Here is a 23,328-nt window from a genome sequence, read left to right on the forward strand (position 1 = left end):
GTTTACAACAATCATGAAATGAATTTTTTTTATTAGATACTCTTTCTGCTTGGAAATGTTTAGCATTACAATGCTCACATGAAATGTTCATCGCACCAGCAAAATGTTCTTCTATATGCGAAACTGAAATACTGTCAGAGAAATTTTGATTCTGTGCAGAATCCCGTTTGCTAAATTTGCTGTAACAGTTACATTATCTTTTGCCAAAGATGTAGTAACAGTTGTAGAGGATTTTTCTGAATTTATATTTGATTTTGACACTGTAATAATACTGTCCTTTGTTTGAAGTGATTGAGGGTTAAGAATTCTATTATTCTCTTGTTTTTTTTGTCGAAACTTTTTTTAATAAGCAGCTTTCTTTTAAAGTTTTATGACTTGATGTTGTTCTTCTTTCTCTAAAGAACGTATTATTGATCTTTTTTTTACTTGATTTTCATTTTTTAAATTAGTATATTTTGTAACATTTCTTGAATCATTACAGTCATCATTAGTTTTTGATTTTATAAATAATTCACTGTTAACTTTATGTTCACAAAGTTTTACATAAGAATGATCACGTGTAATGTTCATTTCATTACAATAACCCATCTCTATATGTGACTTTGAAATAATATCAGACTGATTTTGTTTTTGAACAGAAGTATGTTTATTTTGTCGAAAGGTGCGCTTGTAAGCAACATTTCTGTCACGAATTGACGTTTTAACTTTAGAAGTAGAAATATTTTCTTCTGCTGATGATAAAGCTGTAGATGTGCTTTGGGGCCTCGTATTTAAAGTTTGCTCTGCACTAATGAATTCATTAGAATCCAATGATTCAGAGCGAACAATTTTATTATTTTTCGCTTTTTTTGTCGATATTTTTTTTGATAAGCAGCTTTTTTTTGACGTTTTATGATTTTATATTTTTCCTCTTCTTCAGGAAAATGAACCATAGCTCTTTTTTCTCCTTACTTCTCAGTTATTATTAATCTTGTATCTTTCATTCCATTGCTTGAATCAATAGAAATATTATTAACATCATTTGCTGGAATTAAAGGCAAATCTTCTAAACAACTATCAACAAAATTTTTTTTACAAACATTGCTGGTTGAATTCAACGATGATAAATTATTGTCAACAATTTTATTTTCTTCATTTTGGAAAATTTTTTCTCTAGCTCGATTCCTAAGAAGACACTCCCAATTACATTCAACAGTCATAGTTCTAATATTAGTCGACCTTACTGACGGAATAGTAATTGACAGAGTGGGGCATAATATTAAAAAATATCGATGTTGCGAATGCTATTGCATATATTTCACAAGCAAGACTATTGTTTGGTTGTTGATCAACAGTTGTGAAAACTACTGGAGGTTTAAAAGGATATCTACTTAAATATTTCCTTTGATCTTCATTTAAACATCCTTCATTAAGACTATCATAAATATAAAGTCTCATTCCATCATAATAAGTGTAAATCCAATGACCTTTCTTGATAGGTCCACTAAAAAGTATTTGAATATGCTTTTTACCTTTTTCAATCAGACTAATAAATTCAAGCGTATAAAAATACAAAGTGCTTTGCATGCTAAAAGCAGAATTTGATTCCCTTCTCAATAATTTTTCGAATTCATCAATATGAGTATCATTTAACATTCCTCCTTCAGTAAGTATACTATTAAAATCTGTAACACTTAAATTAACAGTTCCTTCTTTGTTCGACATGATTTCTTTCAATTTATTGAAAAGATATCGCTTCTAAAAAATAGTTTTTCATAAAATTAATTAATTCAGAACACATGTAAATAATGTTACTATTGTCACATTTAACAGTAACTGGAATTTTTATCTTATCCTTTCTTATTGAAGATTATTAAGAATGTAAAGAATGTATCTTCATCTATTAATATTATTAATATTATTAAATATAAGTATATTTTTGGTAAATTTTTCTGTTTTGTATCTGTTTTGTATCTGTTTAGTATCTGTTAATCTAGTATCTGTTAATAGAGTATCTGTTAATCTAGTACCTCTTGACTAAATCTCTGTTTATCAAGTATCTGGTATCTCGTAATCACATGTTATTTTTAGTACATCTTTAATATTCATAAAGTTTTTTCCAAAATAATAACTAACTACCAAAATGTTAAAAAACAAAATGTTAAAAAATCAATAATTAAGATTTAAAAAACAAATATTAATCAATATTAAATAATAATTATTACCACTATAATATAATTATGTACTGTAACGCGGCATTTTATTTGCCGCGTACAGATTAATAAATTCTTGTCATTAATTGACTTTTGACTTTTTTCTTATTCACGTCAAATCGAGAATCGACATTTATTTTCTCCTTCTGAGAATTATTCTCTTATTTATCCACTTTCGCAAAATGCATAGTTTCAAACCTGTAAAATAGCGAACCGTCAGATCGCTGGTCAACACAATTATTGTAAACATAAGAAAACTGATACTTCGATATTCTTTCATGTAAAACTTAACACCGCGAGTTCTTGACTTCTCAACGCCCGGATTACTGCAGAGATATTGCTCTGTATTCGTCCAACATGGGAAATGTTTCCTTACTTATTACTGGAAATAAATGCCGGTCATATTAATTGGCAGTAAAACTAATATCCATCGGTGGGGACATCAGCTGTCATAACACTGGCCGCAGCCATCTTGCGAACCAGTCGTCGTCGTGCAGTGCCTCTCGCGGAGACTAAACGAACATTATGAACTCTTCTCGACAGTCGGTAATTTACCTAATTACTGACTGGCGCGCATCGATTACCATCGGAAAATCTATGTAACAAGTGCGCGTGGGACTCACCACGAAGTGAAGATGCGCGTCGAATTCGGCGTCCCCGTCGGCCATTTAATTGATTCTCAATTTGACGTCTGTTAATGTCAGGTCGCAGTGGACCAATTTTGTTATAAAAATTAAATAAAATTCATATTGTGTGTAAACCTCCTGATAAGATGAGCCGAGGAACAATGCGGGGGCGTCGGCGCATCTCCGGTGAGTCTCAAAAGTAATAATGTGTTGTCTCCTGACGGAATATTCGATCAAGAATAAACTTGTCAATTTTCTTTGTTTCACGACATGTCATTTTTGTAACTTTTAAACAGGTCCCGTCTGGACCTGTAATTTCTTGTGATTAAATCAAAAACTAAAACAAACTAACTGGTGATTTCTCTTACCCCGCGCTCTCCTTGAAAAGATTAAGCTAGCATAAAATTAATTAAAATAATAGGTTTGAATATTTTTCCATAAAATATCTCTGGCGTTCGGGCATTAATTCAAACAACAAAGTAACGTGTGTTTTATTTAATTAGTTGATCCTGAAGTAAACAAAAATAAATTCTTGAAATAAAATAACCTCATTTAGAGTAATAAAATTCATAGTAATTTCTCAAATAATTATAAAAATAGTAAGACACCCGTTATAGTACAAACATCAGAATTTAAAAAATCAATATTCTACATTTAGAAATCAAAATAACAGGCAAATGTCCTGTATTCCTTTAAACCTTAACTTTAATTAAATTAATGTATCCTTTAAACTTTAACTTTAAAACTCTAACTTTAATTAAATTAATGTATTTAACTTTAACCTTTAACTTTAATTAATAAAATTAATTAAATCCTTTAAATTAATAAATTAAATAATTCACACATTATATTTACAAACTCTTCCTAATAAATATATATACAAAAAATATTAACAAAAAATTTAATTTGTATTTACATGTATTTTAATTTTAATACTTACGTACGTAACGTATGCAATGTACTTTAACTTTTTTCAAATGTACAAAAGAATTGCAACTTTTTTCAAATGTACAAAAAAACAAAACCACAAAATTCACAATCAACACTTTCAGAAAAAAATCACTCAGCAAATAACAGCCAATACTTCTTATCGAAACGATACACTTGTCACACTTTGCAAATGGCTGACAGTTGCTGACACTTGTAATATTTTGTAATTTTTCATACCAACCAAAAAAAACTATGAGTTTCACACTGAGGTGAGGTTACGTAGCGAACAAACAATTGTTTGGAAAAAAAAGATGCGCGCGCAACAATTTTGAAGCGTCTAAAATGAATCATAAAATTGAATATATTTTATTATTAAAACGAAAATTTAAAAGTGTGAGGTCACCATCATTATAAAATTCAGCCAATGAGGAACACTCATTATAAAATCAGCCAAAAATCAGCCAATGAGGAAAAAGTTCTACACTTGAAGTTTGCTGCTTTGACATCAGTAAGTAATGTCGTCTCGATTATATCCAATCAAAATAAAGGATTTTGAATTTTATCCAATCAAAATAAAGGAATAAAGGATTTTGAAAAAATAGCCAATCAAGAAAAAGTTCTACACTTGAAGTTAGTCGATCTTACGCACCTCGTTTTTAAGAAAGGATGTATACCCTTTTTTACTTTATGATAATTATACTTAAAAGGAAACTTTTACAAAATCACATTTAATAAAGTAAATCCCAATACGTAGAATTAGGATAATAGAAAAAATTATGATATATAGATATACTTCTGTTTTAAACAATAATTGGTATTTACGAAAATTAACTAATAAATGTGTGTGTGTGTGTAAATGTGTAAAAATAATTACATAATAATTATTGATTAACTCACCAATTTGTAACTTATTTAAAAATTATATTCCTTTTTTTTTGTTTCAATGGAGACAGAAAAGTCTCTTATTACTATGACTTCTTATTGCATCTATGATAGTATTTCACGTATTCACTTTTGCTTCCTTTTTATTTTTATCTTCTCTGTTATTATTCTTAATAGTCTTTAAATAAAATCTTTTTTTTTAGTTTAAAAAGAATGTAGAAGTCAAAATTAATTTTAATATTTAAAATCTTGGGGTCACAAAATTTTAAATTTGTAATTAATTTTGAAATTCTTAGTTGCACGAAGGATGAGAGAAATAAATCTTTCACACAAATTATATTCTTGAATATTTCCACTTTAAATTCTATTTATCTCGAAAAACTTCTTTAAATATTTTCTTTAATCTTTATATTTCTTTTTAATAAAATCACTTTATTTCAACTCTATTTCAACTTTATTTCAACACTTTATTTCAATCAACTCTGAATAATCATTATTATCTCAATATTATATACTTTCAATACCGTAATTAATTAAATGCAATTAATTCAAATTATAATAAATTCAACCCTTAAACTTGGGGAAATAAAATACAAAAACCTCCGCCTTTTGCGGGAAAAGAAAAATTAAGGATATGATAACGTCCGCTCTGCGGGAAATATTTAATAAAACTCGTCGATTAATTCCAAAGGGAAATCGTTCACACCCTAGAATTTGACTCAATTTTGGTAGGTGGGAGAAACTTATGCACACGGCACGCCAATACTTTATTGTTGCTAAGGAAGCTTTTTGCAAACTTGCAAATTCCTTAGTCAATGGCGTGATAGAGTTCGTTGTTCTCTATCGGATTTTACACGTGTGTGTATATGTATTCTCGTTTGATAGTAATTTTTATAAGTACTTAAAAGAGTCTTGGTGTAAGTGACTATTTTTGCAAAATTGTCGAATTCCGAGGCAGTCGCTACATTTCCTTAAATGATTTCTTTTCATATTCCTTTTATCGAGACGATAACTTAGTAAATTTTAAATACTAAAAAAAATTAAAATAACTATATTTTTATGGATATTCTCTATTATGTTCTAATAACAAATTGATGAGTAATATATATAAATGTTATACCTTAACATTTATTTATGCTTGTTTAATGTAAAGTGTACTTAATTTTAATTAATGTATTAACCCATTTTCTTTGCTTCTACACGGAGAGAAATCTGTTGCTATTATTGCTTGCAGAATCTTTACAAATTTTATTAGTCACTGCAGAATAGAATTTTAGCTTGAGGTTATAATAATTTATATACGAATTCATCTATTTAATGTAATGGAGAGTTCGATGCAATAAAAACAAAAAGCAGCTGCTAATTTTGCACGAAATCTTTATTATAAATATAAAGAGAACGTGCTATAAAAGTATTAGATTCTTTTTATAAGAATAGCTCGAACTCCGACTGATTTTCAGGCGGACTTTATACAACACAATCTTACCTGCGTATACGCACATATAACTCACACACACATAATATTTATCTGGATGGTTTCGAGGAACGGAACGCGTACAAAGCGGTGACGTTTGTAATAACATAACCTAACAATTTTCACATGTTGCTTATATATTGAAACACGAATAAAAATGCAATAATTTTTAAATAATATACTTACTATTAAATAAATATTATCTTTTTATAACAGCAACAAGTATTAAATACTACATATAATATATAATAATGTTTTACAGGACAAAGAAATATCAAATATATATATAGAGAGAGAGAAATATATGGGCAAATCTCTGAAAACTTTAACATTTGAATTTGAATTTTTTTAAAAAAATTTTTGTGAGCACAATTTTGATATTTTTAGTATTACATCTTTGACCAAAATAAATTTTATTTTTATTACTGTTCAACCATTATTTGGTTGCCTTCTATTTTAAAATATAAATTTTTGGAAGGAAAAAAATGTTAGGTTATCTGAATCGGTAACAAGATATACATAAACATTTTATCTCCTACACTTAAGTTATTTCTCAGTATCACAAAAACATAATTAAATATGAAAATAAATATAATAAACGTCTAATGCAACTAATAAGGACAAAATTACAATAAAAAAAATTAATGAAAATTTTTTACGTATAATTATTTGAATTAGTAACATGAACTTTTCTAATTATTTGATTGGCTGAATTGTTTTGAAAAAATATCGAGGATCTTAATATAACCTTGAAAAACACTAACAGTTTTATGAACGTTTAATAAATAATAAATAAATATTACTTAAGTGCCTTCCGTTGATAAATTTTTCATTCCGCGTTTCCTTTTTCTCGCTTTTTATTTTCTTTTCTCTGATTTTCTTTCATTTTGACACTTTTTATTACATTTTTGGTTACTTCGTGATAAATAACATAAAACAAATAAATGCGAAACTTCAGATTGATTGGAAAACGATTGATTTGACCAAGCTACATATTTGACGAGCGACAATTTGAATATCCACGTAAAAAAAATAATTAAATAAGAATTAGAATAAATAAAAACATATGCACAGTTTTAAATACATCTAAAGTAATATGTGCCCCAATTTTGGAGCAAATTAAATAAGAAACTTTAGAGAAATTAATGATTTGACCAGCGACATATTTTCCGTACTACACCAGTATCACAAATATCCAACAATTATTTTGCTTAAAATATAGTTGAAAATAAAAATCACGCACATAAAATTTGAATTACAATTCAATTATGCCTCTTATTTCAAATTTTATCATTTAGTTTTTTAATGTTTATTTTATAAAACCATTTTGATTTGACCAGCGACACAAAAACAGTTAAAATACCTTTAGAAAAAGTGAAAGTGACACTTGCAAAATCATGGTATAGTGAACTTTAATAAAGAAAAACATAGAAAAAAAAACAAAATAATTTATATCAATGGTGAAATCGTAATCCTTATTTTCTTTTTTAAAACATGTAAATATTTAAAAATCATTAGTTTTTATATTTAGGCTGTTTAAGTGAAAATAATGTGAGGGACTTAAAGGTTAAAAGTTCCAGAGATTCGCCCATATGTGTGTGTGAGTTATATGTGCGTATATACACAGGTAAGATTGTGTTGTATAAAGTCCGCCTGAAAATCAGTCGGAGTTCGAGCGATTCTTATAAGAAGAATCTAATACTTTTATAGCACGTTCTCTTTGTATTTATAATAAAGATTTCGTGCAAAATTAGCTACTGTCTGTTATGCTTATTGCATTGAAAGTATTTTTACAATAAGTATATGAATCTATGCTAAAAATATAAGAGAAACATTAAGCAATTTAAGTAATGTGCTCTTTCGAGTAATATTAGCAGCAGATTTCTCTCCGTGTATATAATGTTAATAATATTTAATTTAAAAAAATATTTAAAAAAAATAAAAGATCGTTGCGTTTTGAACGTAACAAATACCCCCCTTTTTTGGGCTGACGTTCCTTGGCAGCCTTTTGTTTAGCATATGATTTTTGTGGAGTTTACATATATTCCTGCTTCCAATGTTTTACAATATTTAGGTTGTTGGTGTTGCTGAAAAATAATGGTTTTTTCAACAGAGGCAAACTTTTGGTTGTAACTTTATAAAAAAAATTCGTTTCCTCTTTTTTTTGTTTTAGGAAGATTTTTAATTAAATGAAGTTTGCTTTTGTTTTATTAAAATAATAATAATAATAATAATAGTCGGAAATTTTTTTTGTATACTGATAAGTAATTTTATATTTTAAGTCACTTAGATCAAGCATGGTAAAAAAATGCTCTTGAATATGTAATTTTTTAAATTTCCCTTTTTTTTAATTGACTTACTGAGAGCTTAAAACTTACTTTAATTACTGATACATTGTTGCATTTTTTTTTACCAGGCTAGATTTTATTTGTCTTGTTTCGATGTACAATGATGTTTTTTTTTATAAAAAATTTAAATGATTAAATTGATGATTTCTGGTTTATTTTTTTTTTTAAATATTGACGAACATGATTATAAATTATTTTTTCATGATCAAATTATTTCGGATTTTAAACGTGGAGTACATAGAATAGATCTTTTGCAATGAAATGTTTTCATAATGTAAAAATTTGAGTTTACTGTAATAGTTTGTTTAAATTTGAGCACAATTTTTCTTAATTTGTCTTTGTTGATTATAAAGAATTGTTCATTTTCTCAGTATATTTTTGCTTTTTTTTTAGGAATTTTGTTGCGTAGGTTACATGGTTTTATTTGTTGTTTGATTTATTTTTTATTTATTATTTTTTTTAAGAAAACAAAGTTAAAAGCTATTTCATGTTTTTTTATTTGTATTTTAAAGAATTACTTTTTTTTATTTTGAATCATCTGAAATTTGGTACATCTACATGAAATGACTTTTACAAAATGACCTATAGGTTACTAATTTTTATTTGGTATAATAATAATGATAAATATTAAATTTTATGCTTAAATTTTGTTTAACAAGAAAAAATATGCTGAATTTATTAAAGTTGCATTCGTAACGTAAACATAGTTCGATGACTCGTGTTGGTTCTGATTATTGTAAAATTTTAAAGAAATAATGTTAATTCTTATTGTTTGACATTGTTTCTTTAATACAAGTTTTGAACAAAATCATTAAAAAAAATAACAAATACAAATTAATGAAATTTATGTCTATATAGTGCATAAAAAGAATGAAAATTTCTGATTTTCTATCCCCATACCCCCCTTTTTTGCACTGTCGTCCCTTGACTCTGTTTTTATGTGAAAAAAAACGAAATAACGAAAGAGTATTTTTGAATGATTTTCATGTTCTGTTATTCTGAAAATAAAATAGAGATTATTTTTGTTATGGGATCGTCTCCGTTCGGTGGAATCTTTGTTCCCATGGTTGTATTTGCAAGCTTGCAAAATTTCTTGTAGAATTCAATTGTTTTTCAATATATTTTTTTTTAAGAATTTAATTATTTTTTAAAAGATTTTTACAAAATGCTTTATAAATTTGAAAAAATAATATAATTAAATCTGTCATAGAGTATAATTATTTTTGTTATATACAACATATTTTGTAAAGGACTCAATGTCTGCCAATGAATAAATAAATAAATAAAATTTTTTGAAGTACACTTATTATCATAAAATGTTTGTAAAACTTTTCGAAACAGTTCAATTATTTTCGCAAGAAATAAAATTCTTCTAAGCAAAATTTAATTATATAAAAAAATGAATTAAATTATTCCCTAAGAAATTAATTATTTTTTTAAATAGTGATATTTTTCTCTGGAATTCGATTAGTTTCACAAATAAAATTTTTCACAGGAGTCTAGTTCTTTAAAAAGGTTTTTAATAACTTTCGTTGCAAGAATTCATTTATTTTTATAAATAAAAATACTTATAGTAGAATTTCAATTTTTTTTATAAAATTTTGAAATAAAATGATAGAAAATTGCATTTACAAATTTTTTTAAATTCGCCGAAAGAATCCAATTATTATTGAAATTGTTGATGAAATTCTTCATAGAAATTCAATTCTAAATCATATGCAATTACTGAATATTTTTTATTATTATTTTTTTTACCTGTTTAAATAATTTGATTCTCGGGAAATTTTGTAATAAAAATTCATTAAAAAAATGAAATTCACTTAAAATTTTAAATTATGATTGAATATTAAAATCTATTGTGAATTTTTAGAAATAATTGAATTTTGAAAAATGGTTAATCATTAAAATCTTTGAAAATTTGAATTTATAATTGTAATTTTTTTTTAGGAAATAAAATAATTATTTTATTACTCTTTCATCTTAAATTTATTATAAATTTCTTTATGTTCAATTGATTTCTTCATGTTTTATTACAATTATTCTCATAAGTTATTTATTGAATGATTATGAGTAAAGTGGTATAAACAATACGTGAGTGCTTACAAATTGAAAAAAATTTTCTTTTTTTTTTGAAGTGAGCGAGTTTTTTAGATTTGTTCTTATATTCATTAAATGATTCAATTTATAGGGGGTGTTTGAAATATTTGGCTGAGAAAAATTATTTGCTGTAATGTTGATTTTAATTGCGGTGTGGTGACAGCATCTACTGGGGAGATGATTAGTGAGATGCATTGTGAAATGTTCTCGCGTATGCATTTTTAGTTCTATCTTGTTATCGTCGCTGTTATGAGCGTCAGTAGTTGATTTCATGTGCTACGTGTGATTTATTTTTGTTTTGTTTTAATTATTTTGTAGCTGTTTTCTTTTATTCAAATATTTGTTGTATTGCAGTTTCTTAAATATGCTGACGTGAGATTTTTGTTTTTACTGTATTATTTCTGTCGTTTGGAGATTCTGTAGTCTCCAGCTTAGATATATTTTTCTAATGCTTTCCCTTTGGCTTCGTCCATAAATTACGCCACACGTTTTTATCCCATTTTTGACCTTCTCCCCCCCCCCTTTGTCACACTGCGTAACATCTGAAGGAACCCCCTCCCTCTAAATTACGTCACAATTCGTAAACCCCCCTTTAATAAATTTTTCCAAAATGAATCACTGTCAATATCTAATTTTACATAAATAAAGTACATTTTTTAATATTTTGAAAACAAGAAATATCTGATCAGTCTCGGTTTTCCATGGACATGTAATCTATTTTAATATGGGACGTTTCACGTTAAGTGTGCCACCCCGTTGGCCAAAATTGAGAGCTTCCTAAAAAATTGGTTATTCCCAAAAGTTATTCATATATATAGGTACTTTCGAAAAATATGTGGCCTTTTGAAAAATCCAATATGGCGGCTCCAATATAACCTACAAATGTATCTAAATTAAAAAAAAGCGACCTAAAAGTGCTAATAAAAAGGGATTGAATGAGGAAATCACCTATGAATTGGGGGTAAAATTAGCACAAGGATACATACTTTGTATTCTATAAGCAAAAACGTTAATTTGATATCGAATTTCAGAAAATAAATATGGCGGATCCAATATGGCGGACAGAAAAATTTTAAAATGCATCGGATTTGCTTGAAAGTTGTTACTCAGGGGTTTTTGGGGTCGCTGATGCCGAATCTGATGTTTATTTTCAGAAATTCAAAATGGCGGATCCAATATGGCGGACAAAAATTTTTTTAATTCATCAGATTTGATTGAAAGTTGTTTCTCGGGGGTTTTTGGGGTCGCTGATGCCGAATCTGATGTTTATTTTCAGAAATTCAAAATGGCGGATCCAATATGGCGGACAAAAATTTTTTTAATTCATTAGATTTGATTGAAAGTTGTTTCTCGGGGGTTTTTGGGGTCGCTGATGCCGAATCTGATGTTTATTTACAGAAATTCAAAATGGCGGATCCAATATGGCGGACAAAAATATAAATTTTTCAGGTTTTATTGGTACTACTTAGTATTAAATCAATAAATTAAATAACACATTAAGTTAAATTTGTTACAAATATTCTTCAAAATTGTTTAAACAAATATTTGTTATTTATTAACTTTTTAGTTTTTTCCATTGTACCTTGAGGGATGTAGTATTTATCTAATTTTGCAATTTATAAAGCTAATTATAATGACCGATAAAAGTTATAAATGTCAAATCGATATTTCAGCAACTGTTTAATAATCATATAATTAAACAATTAATTGTTAAATTTTTTCTAATTACACATAGAAAATGCGTATTTTCAAATCTACAATTTACTGAACAAATAATAATAAATAAGTAATATGAATGACAAATTACAGTTAAAAAAATATTTATTTTAATAATTATTGAGATAACCATTTCACGAAAATTCTTTATTCATTAAATAAATAAATTTTTCGAGGCGCACCGTAAAAAAATTAATAAATATCAATAATAACTTAATTAGATAATTATAAAAACAATTGGAGGATGAAGTAATTTATGTTTTTAAATTTTTCCTTCCTCATAGAGGAAGTATCTTTATTTTTTAATATGTGTAAAGCCGAACACAAGAAAAACTTAGGAAAAAGCATTTTTTTAACGCACCATATAAAACTTTCTGAAAATCGACATCAGATTCAGTATCAGCGACCCCATAAACCCCCGAGTAACAACTTTGAACCAAATCTGATAAATTAAAAAAATTTTTGTCCGCCAAATTGGATCCGCTATTTTAAATTTCTTAAAATTAACATCAGATTCGGCATCAGCGACTCCAAAAACCCCCGAGAAACAACTTTCAATCAAATCTGATGAATTAAAAAAATTTTTGTCCGCCATATTGGATCCGCCATTTTGAATTTCTGAAAATAAACATCAGATTCGGCATCAGCGACCCCAAAAACCCCCGAGAAACAACTTTCAATCAAATCTGATGAATTAAAAAAATTTTTGTCCGCCATATTGGATCCGCCATTTTGAATTTCTGAAAATAAACATCAGATTCGGCATCAGCGACCCCAAAAAACCCCTGAGTAACAACTTTCAAGCAAATCCGATGCATTTTAAAATTTTTCTGTCCGCCATATTATATCCGCCATATTTATTTTCTAAAATTCGATATCAAATTAACGTTTTTGCTTATAGAATACAAAGTATGTATCCTTGTGCTAATTTTACCCCCAATTCATAGGTGATTTCCTCATTCAATCCCTTTTTATTAGCACTTTTAGGCCGCTTTTTTTTAATTTAGATACATTTATAGGTTATATTGGAGCCGCCATATTGGATTTTTCAAAAGGCCACATATTTTTCGAAAGTACCTATATATATGAATAACTTTTGGGTATAACCAATTTTTTAGGAAGCTCTCAATTTTGGCCAACGGGGTGGCACACTTAACGTGAAACGTCCCATATATATATTATATATATTATATATTATATATATTATTATTATATATATTATTATTAAAATTATTATTATTAATATTATTATAATATAATTATTATTATTTCATAATATTGAAAGAACAAAATTATTAAAAATTCTACAAGGACATATCCCTACGTTTTTAGGGTCGCTTTTTCGAATGGCATGGTAAAAAAAAGTAACTGATTACGAATCTGAAGTCAGATTTAAAAAATTCAAAATGGTGGATACAATATGGCGGACAATAAAATTAAAAATGCATAGTATTCGCTTCAAATTTGTTACTTGGGGGTTTTCGGGGTCGCTGATTACGAATCTGAAATCAGATTTTAAAAATTCAAAATGACGGATTCAATATAGCTGGATGATAAAATTAAAACTTTATCCTATTGGCTACAAAGACGTTATCGTATGTTAGAATATTTAACAGGGCATGAGCAGTTAATACGATGCATTTTTAATTTTGTGGTCCGCCATATTGAATCTGCCAATTTGAATTTTTTAAATCTGACTTCAAATTCGTAATCAGCGACTCCGAAAACCTCCTAGTAACAAATTTGAAGCCAATTCATGAAGTTTTAATATTGTCGTCCGCCATATTGGATCTTACATTTTGAATTTTTTAAATCTGACTTCAGATTCGTAATCAGCGACCCCGAAAACCCCCAAGTTACAAATTTTAAACAAAGGCGATGCATTTTTAATTTTTTAGTCTGCCATATTGAATCCGCCATTTAAAATTTTTTAAATCTAATTTCAGGTTCGTAATCAGCGACCCCGAAAACACCCGAGTATCAAATTTCAAGCGAATACTATGCATTTTTAATTTTATTGTCCGCCATATTAGATTCGCCATTTTGAATTTTTAAAATCTGACTTCAGATTCGTAATCAGCGACCTCGAAAATCCTCAAGTAACAGATTTTAAGCGATTTCAAGAACTTTGGAAAATTGTATCGGTATCACAACTAAAATTGGATTAAAAAAAATACTTCCCAAAATTTTATATTTTTTGAGTATTTTTGAAAATAATAAGGGTTAAACGTCACTTTTTGGAAATTTTGACCATGCCATTCGAAAGAGCGACCCCAAAAACATATGGACATGTCCTTGTAGAATTTTTAATAATTTTTTTCTTTTAATATTATAAGCTTGAAACCGAAGTTAAAAATCAGCACATTTGGGCGTTAAAGGGTTAAAGAAATGAATTTTTTTCCATTTCCATACGTAAAAGAATTTTAAAAATAGGGGAGAGTCTCCAGTTGTGAGACGGGTTTTATTTTTGACCCGTAAATTGTAAACGAGTAAACGAAATTGTAAATAAAATACAACGTTCGAAAGGTAACAGAAATACGCAACTTTTATTAAAAGAAAGTGTAGTGTTTCGATGAACTCAAAAATGTTACGATACATTTTCCGAGCACATCGCTTTTGTCAAAAAAAAAATGTCTCCAGTTGTGAGACACTCATTAAAAATTGCTAAAATTTAATAAGTTTGGCATAAAACGTTATGTTTAGTGGAAATAATTAAATATATTAATCTTTATAAATAAGATCAGACTTTTGTCTGTACATTGCATAGAATTTGAAATTTCATGTTTAGTTTTTCTATTCGAGTAGTAAGAATTCCAAAAATGACAATAAAAAAATTATGTATGTATGTATGTATGTATGTATGTATGTACGTCTGTGTGTGTGTATGTATGTATGTAAGCCAAAATCATATTTTTGATTTTCGACAAAATTTTGAATTAATTTTTTTTGTTGAATATTGTTCAATTTTTTATTAAGTTGGTAGTGATATCGATTGATGTTTTTAAATTTTTAATTACATTAATTACATTTATTTTATTAAAAAGTTTAGAGTCATGAATTTGATGCCGATTACAAATTTTCTAAAATCAATTAACGTGAGAGTTTGCAAACAATTTCTATATTGATATTTTCAGGTTTTAAGTTTGAAAATTTCATAGTATGTATTATCATATTTAACGTAGAAAATAAAATATTTATGTTCAATATAAAGGGTATACAGTAAAAGTATCAATAATACTGAAATTTGACTTCAGCGGGCACTGGGACACAGAAAGTCCTTAAGATGCCATTAGGGCAAATTGGGATTTATGAATCAAAATTTTTTTTTTGAATTCAAGAAATTTTTTAGAAATGACTTTGAAAATAAATAACAAATTCCTGTTTATGAATTAAAATTGTTCTTCTTGAATTTTATAAATGTTTGGGGTATGGTGTTGCTTTCCAAAATTCTATCCAGGCATTACGCAAAAACGGGTAAAATGTAAAATCCCATGTGGAAATTTTTAATAGGGATATGGAAAAATTATACCATACGGTTTTACATAGGAATCAATATGGTTTCCTTTATAAAAGTAGATCCCATGTAGATTTCCCATGTGGGAATCAAAAACGTGTTATAATTTCTACTAATACATTTAACAGAGTGAAAATCCATGAAATCATCCAATATCCATGAAATACAGTTTCCTTTTTAATCGGAAAGGTATCCCGAGAAATAGCCGGGAATTTAATTCGACTAGAAAAATCGGGAATTTTCTTATCTAATTAAAAAAAGTTTTATTATATTAATTCATTTTTAAAAAATTGTTTTTGCTTTAATTTCTATTGATGTAATATTTTTATTTGTCAAAATTTAAGACCTACTTTCAGATTACAATATAGGTCTTATTTTTGATTTTAGCAGTCGTAACGTGGGGCCTACTTGCGATACAATTAGTTCGAATTAGACTCTTATATAACTCCAAAAGCTGGAGGAAAATTAGTATTAATTATTAATGCATTAATTAAAATACTACGAACGCATAAAGTACTACAAATTGACAAATACTGTTCTGTAAATCTGAATTAGTTGAAAATAGTATTTGATAGAAAAAGTCATTTACTGATTCAAATGGTAATATTTTGATAATGAAATAGTTAATGGTAACTAATTATTAGTTTTTCCCAGTCAAATTAAATTCCCAATTGGTAGATACCTGTTCAAATATATTAGTAGAAACTAAAACCCGTCGAAGACGGGTACGACAGCTAGTAATATATATTATTATATACTAAATAATAATATTTATTCGCCAAAATATGACTATCAAATAAACACATTTTAATAGCATCAACAAGAGCATTAAAAATTATTTCTTCTGAATCAATTGACTTTTTTCCACTTGACATGCTTGCAAAGGCGTATTTTTTATGCTGCCCAGATGGGTGTTGACACCGTCTCACAACTGGTGATATGCTGTGTCTCACACCCATAAATTGGCGCTATTTTGAAAAAGGAAAATTAAATTATTTTCAACCGTAGATTGGAACAATGCAATATTGCATCACAAAATATAAGGAAAACACTAAAAGAAAATGTATTACATTTACCTTTTCTAATTAATTAACTTGGAAAAAAAGTACTTTGCATTTATTGAAAGAACGCTTTTTAGTCAATTATCACACACAGTGTTGGTATTTAACAAAAACAGTTTATATATCCGCTTCGGCGTACACAAAAAAGTTGGCTCATATAAAAAGAAATGTTTTTATATAAACCAATCGGCTTTTTAATATTGCATGTTAAAAAATTGACTGTCTCACAACTGGAGACTCTCCCCTAATAAAAAACTATTTAGAAAATTATATCAAGATTCGTGGTAGAGAATTGCCGCTAAGTAAAAATTAAAAACCGTGTATAGGGTAAACCAGACAGTAGTCGGCCACTTTTCAATTTTGAATAGCTATAAAACCGTATGAGATAAAAATATTTTGATTGTTGATAATCATTTCTAAGCTTTTTTAAGTGGCCGATCACTGTCAGATTCTTACTTGTGTATTTACTAATTTTGTTAACGAATAAAAATTTATTTTTTATAAACATGATTGTTTTAATAGTTTTGTGTGATCGTAAGGAACAACATTACATAAAAGAATTCGAAAAAAATATGAAAAGGCACTTTTAAAACATTGTTAATTAAAAAGATTGCCTTAAGTGGCCGACTACTGTCGGATTCTTACTTTTTTTTGTAAATTTTTTTAACGAATTAGAAATTTATTTTTGTAAATATCAACTGTTTATCGATAAAATCGAATAACTCGAGTAAATCTTCACTGATTTTGCTCAATTTTTTTGTTGGAGAAAGAATGATAAAAGAAAGAATTATGATAAGGTTATTCAATATTTTGGATACTTTTATAGAACTGAAGCAAAGAAAACTAAACTTCTAAACGGATTTGTAAATATTAATTTTATATATATCATTTATTTGTTTCGAACATCAAGTTCATACAAAAGAGTTACTTTGAACAGAGTACAATCGTTTCAATTACAAACCTTATTAAATCTAAATCTATATTTTTAACGCATTTCTTATATAAACTATTATTGAATTTACATTATTATTATCTGGAGAATTTAGAAGGTCAAACCAAGTGTTCAGTATAATTGATTGTTCGTCGCTTGTACAGATATATTTTTTCCTAATGTTGCTATGCAAATCACACTCTATTAGTACGTGGTACAATTCTCTGCCTTTCAACTCTCGATACCCACAACAATATTCGATGTCGAATTTATAAAATTTATTTCTAAAAATAACTCTAGTATTGTAATTATTTAATAAGCGAATTTGCGCAAGAATTTTAAGAAAGATGAGTGGAAATTTTAATTTCAAATAATTTTGTATTCCTTCTCTCAAAGTAAGATGCGGATAAATTTGCAGAGATCGAGAGTTAGATACCGAATTTACATCTTCAGCTCGCAGAAAGTTTTCATATGTTTTAATTAATTTTTCTTTATTATTCTTTACAAATTCAGCATTCCATATAATCTTTTCTCCAATAAATTCGAACATTTTTTCTACTTGCAGACACCAGTTATATTTACATGGGGTTTTCGCTAGTTTTGATAAATTAATAAGTCTTAATAAACAAATTTTAGGATATCTATTATTTTTCATACTTAAAATTTTTTCAATTAGATTGAGGGTTAATTTAAATACTCTACTCGATAATTTGACAGCACCAACTTCTAATCTTAACGCGTAGTTTGGAGTATTTTGAGGGAGTAAAAGAAGTTTTTTAAAAAAATTCATTTGTATCATTTCAATTTCCTCAAGATATTTTAATCCCCAAACTTGAATAGCATAGAAAAGAGTACTAGCGACCAAACTATCAAACAATTTCGGTATTGGTTTCCAAGTGTTTAAGTCCATTTTATTTATGAGCGAAATTGTTGAGCTCGTAGCTATTTTCGCAGAGGTTATCGCATTCTTTGACGCTTCTTCGGAGGACGCAGATTGACTTTGAGGAATTCCCAAATATGTATAATTTTTTACTATTTCAATTACTGAGTCACCATAAGTAAATTTCAACTTTTTGTTTTGCGCGTGTCCACCTTTTCTATAAATAATAATTTTCGTTTTCTTTTCATTTACTTCTAGATGGTTAATAGTGCAGTATCTATGAAGGGCTTTTAATATTTTATTTAAACCTGATAAAGACTCCGCCATTAATACAATATCGTCCGCATAAGCAAGTAATATAATCTCATTATTGTGACTCATGGAAATACCTCGTATTCCTTCCAATTTTAGGAATTCCTCCAAGTCCGCTACAAAAAGTGAAAACAACAAGGGGCTGCTAACTTCTCCCTGAAGTACCCCTTTCGTTACACCTACTGGAGTTGATACGCTTCCATTATTTTGAACGGATTCTGTTGCCTTTGTATAAAAATCCTTTAATATTTTAGTTAATTTATACCCCAATCCTAATTTATACAATTTGCTCCAAAGTAAATTATGTGACACTGACGGAAAGGCGTTGCTAAAATCGACAAATAAGGCGTATACTTTTCCTCCCCTTAAGCTTAACCGATTTTGAACTAGGGCATTTAAAACAAATATATTATTAACGCAACTTCTTTGTTTTCTAAAACCAGATTGAAATTCTGGAAGTAAGTTTTCTTGTTCAACCCAATGCGCGATTCTATTTGTCAATACATTTGTGAAAACTTTTGTTATACAGTTAACTAAAGCTATAGGGCGGAAATTTCCTGGGTCGTTTATATCACCTTTCTTATGTAACATTCTTAAATTTATATTTGACCAGTTTTTTGGTACTTTTTCTTCAGTTAAAATTTTATTAAAAAGAAGATTTACATAATCGATCCATTTCTCGGGTAGGTTTTTTAAAAATTCAAAAGTAATTTGGTCCGCCCCTGATGATTTGTTTTTTTACATTTATTTAGAGCAGAAATTACTTCATATTTAGTAATAGGGAGTTCCAATTCAGTGTTACTATTTTTGTCCATTAATTCAACTAATAATATTTGTTCTGGAAATGTCTCTTTAATCTTAAAAAAATCTGAAAAAAATTTATGCTATGTGTCAAAGTCAATATTATTTTTATTATTACTTCTACTTCGGAAACCATTTATTATACTCCAAAAACTTTTTGATTCTTTACAATGTGATAATTTATCGAGAGTTGAATCTTTGTAAATCTTCTTTTTTAACTTTTGTACATTAAGATACAATTTTTTATTATTATTATATTGTTCAACAGATTTTTGATTCTCAAAGTTTTCAGTTTTACATTTTTTCAAAGATTTCTTTACAAATTTTTTCAATAAAAAACATTCGGAGTCGTACCATGGTTTGGATTCTCCACTTTTATTTTTTGTTTTAGAAACCATTCCAACTAACTTCGCTTTAGATTTTATGGCATCTGTCAGATGTTCGGCCATCGAGTTAACGCTGTGGAGATCAGTCGGAGCGCTGCATGGAAGATCACTCATTGCTTCAAAAAAATTTTCAAATAACTCATTCCTCCATTTTAAATTGCTTATTGGATTTATTATTTTTTCTTTTTTTTCTAAGGTAATGGAGATAGGAAAATGATCCGAACCTGTTATCATTTGCATAACTTCAAAATTTTTTATTTCTGAGATAGCTGTCAAATTCACCCATGCTGAGTCATTTGTAGATTTTCTATTTTTTAATACGTAAGTTAATTGACCCGAACAGTCTCCCAGTGATCTACCGTTTAGTACAATGCACCCACTATCCTCCATACAGCGCACTAACTGCCTCCCTCTTTTATTTATTGTCTTATCTGTGTTAGATCTTACGAAGTAAATATTAGAGTTCTCTGACAATATATTTTCATTTAATTGATTTAATTCCCCTATTCTGGCGTTGAAGTCCCCACCCACGATCAATGGAAAATCAGAATATTTATTATTAATTAATGTAATTATTTCGTTAAATTCTAAGCAAAAATGATCAAAATTAAAATCTGGTTTTACATATACTACACCTAGGATAAACTTTGTCTTACTAGATACGATTTTTACAAATATACATTGCTCTGTAATTTTTATAATATTATGTTTATAAATACTTGACTTTAGAGCAATAAGTAGACCACCGCTTGCTCTTACTCTCTTTGCTGATCTTACTGCCGGGCTGCTTATCAAGTCGAAATTGTGGGGAGAACAGGAGTGCGGCGGTTGACATCATCCAAGTTTCAGAGATACAAACAATGTCGATATCATTGAGAAGAGGAGACAAATCCTTCCAGTTGGACCATCCATTAATATTCCAGAAGATTATTCTAGGGTTTTTTTCCTTCGTATATAGCTATGATTTATTGACAGGGAATTTCTTCGCTTCTTCGTTGGCTGCTGCATTTCGATTTTGTGGAATTAAGAATGCTTTAAGAGGGTTAGCAGTCATTTTATCTGACGATGTTTTTATCTTTTTCTTGCTTTTATTCTTGGATCCATGCGATCTTCCTCTCTTGGTTCCGCTCGCTGTAGAAGCCATAGATATAGTCGATTCCTCACTTTCAGAGTAATACTCGGATTCTCTTTCCACTTCTGAGAGTTCCATTTTTTTCAATTGTTTTTCGACATCTTCAACATTTAACATTTCTTCGTCTACAATAATTTTCGGGCCTTTAATTATTGCAGTTTTTCCTTTTTGTTGTAATATCTCTTTATATTTGAGTAGAATTAGGTAATTATTTTTTCTTTTTTCTCTTTCCTCTTTTGAAAGGTCATTGGCTATAGCAATATTCATATTTGAAAGAGCCTTTCTGTTTTGGAATAAAAATGATTTGCAATTCGAATTATTGAAGGAAATCAAAATTGGCCGTGACCCTTCTTGTTTACCCAGTCGTTTCACATCGGTTATAGTATCGGTTGGTAGGTTTGTGTTTACTCTATGAATTATCTCTTTGACTGTGTTGAGCAGATTTTTGTTTTCATTCTCTGTGTCCGGGACTTTATACAATATCACGTTCTTACTTCTCTCTTTATACGAAATAAAATCCACTTTCCTTTCGCATTCCTTTACTCTTTCAGTTAAAAATTTATTTTCTTCCAATAAACTGTTACACTTCCTTTTACAGGTACTTAGTTCTGCTTTTAAAGTATTGTTGTCTCGTTTAATGTCTTGCAAGCTTGAATCCATTAAATCCAGTTTATTGTTGGTCTGTTTCACCTGTTCTTGTATGGAGAGTAGTAGTTTTGTGAGATCTTGTGAGTCCGAGTTATTAGTTGTTGTTTCTTGACTCATTTTTGTACGGTTTTTGAAAGCTTTTTTAAGTGGCCGATCACTGTCAGATTCTTACTTGTTTATTTACTAATTTTGTTAACGAATAAAAATTTATTTTTTATAAACATGATTGTTTTAATAGTTTTGTGTGATCGTAAGGAACAACATTACATAAAAGAATTCGAAAAAAATATGAAAAGGCACTTTTAAAACATTGTTAATTAAAAAGATTGCCTTAAGTGGCCGACTACTGTCGGATTCTTACTTTTTTTGTAAATTTTTTTAACGAATTAGAAATTTATTTTTGTAAATATCAACTGTTTATCGATAAAATCGAATAACTCGAGTAAATCTTCACTGATTTTGCTCAATTTATTTGTTGGATAAAGAATGATAAAAGAAAGAATTATGATAAGGTTATTCAATATTTTGGATACTTTTATAGAACTGAAGCAAAGAAAACTAAACTTCTAAACGGATTTGTAAATATTTTGGAATATTAGTAATTGGTATAAAATCTCGATATATATTTCAGGCAATTTTAAAACATTTCGTATTTTTTGAAATATTTAGATTTTTCCGAAAACAATTCGATTTTTTTAAAATTTTGACAAATGTAGAGCCTACACTGAAAAAAATATTTCTGTCTTAAGAAGATTTCTCTTATTTCAATCGATAATTCAATCGATAAATATTGAATTTTCGGAAATCTTATTTTCTCTCCATTTTCTATTTCATTCAATAATTCTGAAACTTTTCGCTGATTTCCAGATAACATTCTGATTTTTTCATTGACTGTAAAGAATATTTTGATTCACGTCAAGAAAATGTACTATTACATACTTGTATTTACGAATTTTTTTAATTACAAAATTATTCAAAAACATAACTCCTTTTTAAATTATTTCTTCTTCTATTATTTTTCAAAAAGAATTAACATTTTCAAAAAAAGTTTTAATTCAAAGCTTTTTCAAATTAACTTATAAAAATTTATTATAAAACATAAAGGAATCAATTACTCAAAGTCTTTGATTCGGAGTGATATATTTCTTTGTTTTATTATAATTAATAAAATTTCTATAAAATTATAAATTTTTTAAATAAAATAAAATTATATTTTATTAATATTAATATTGTATTAATTCAATCATTTTTACTAATAACAAAATTATTCACAGGATTGCAATTATTATTAATAAAAGTTTTGCATTAGAATTCGTTGTATTTTTATAGTTTATGAGTCAAATAAAAAATACAAAATTTCAGAGTTTTCTTATGAATTCTAAAAATTTAATTTTTTCC

This window comes from Leptopilina heterotoma, unplaced genomic scaffold (assembly GCF_015476425.1).
Source record: "Leptopilina heterotoma isolate Lh14 unplaced genomic scaffold, ASM1547642v1 Lhet_180, whole genome shotgun sequence".
Lineage (NCBI taxonomy): Eukaryota > Metazoa > Arthropoda > Insecta > Hymenoptera > Figitidae > Leptopilina > Leptopilina heterotoma.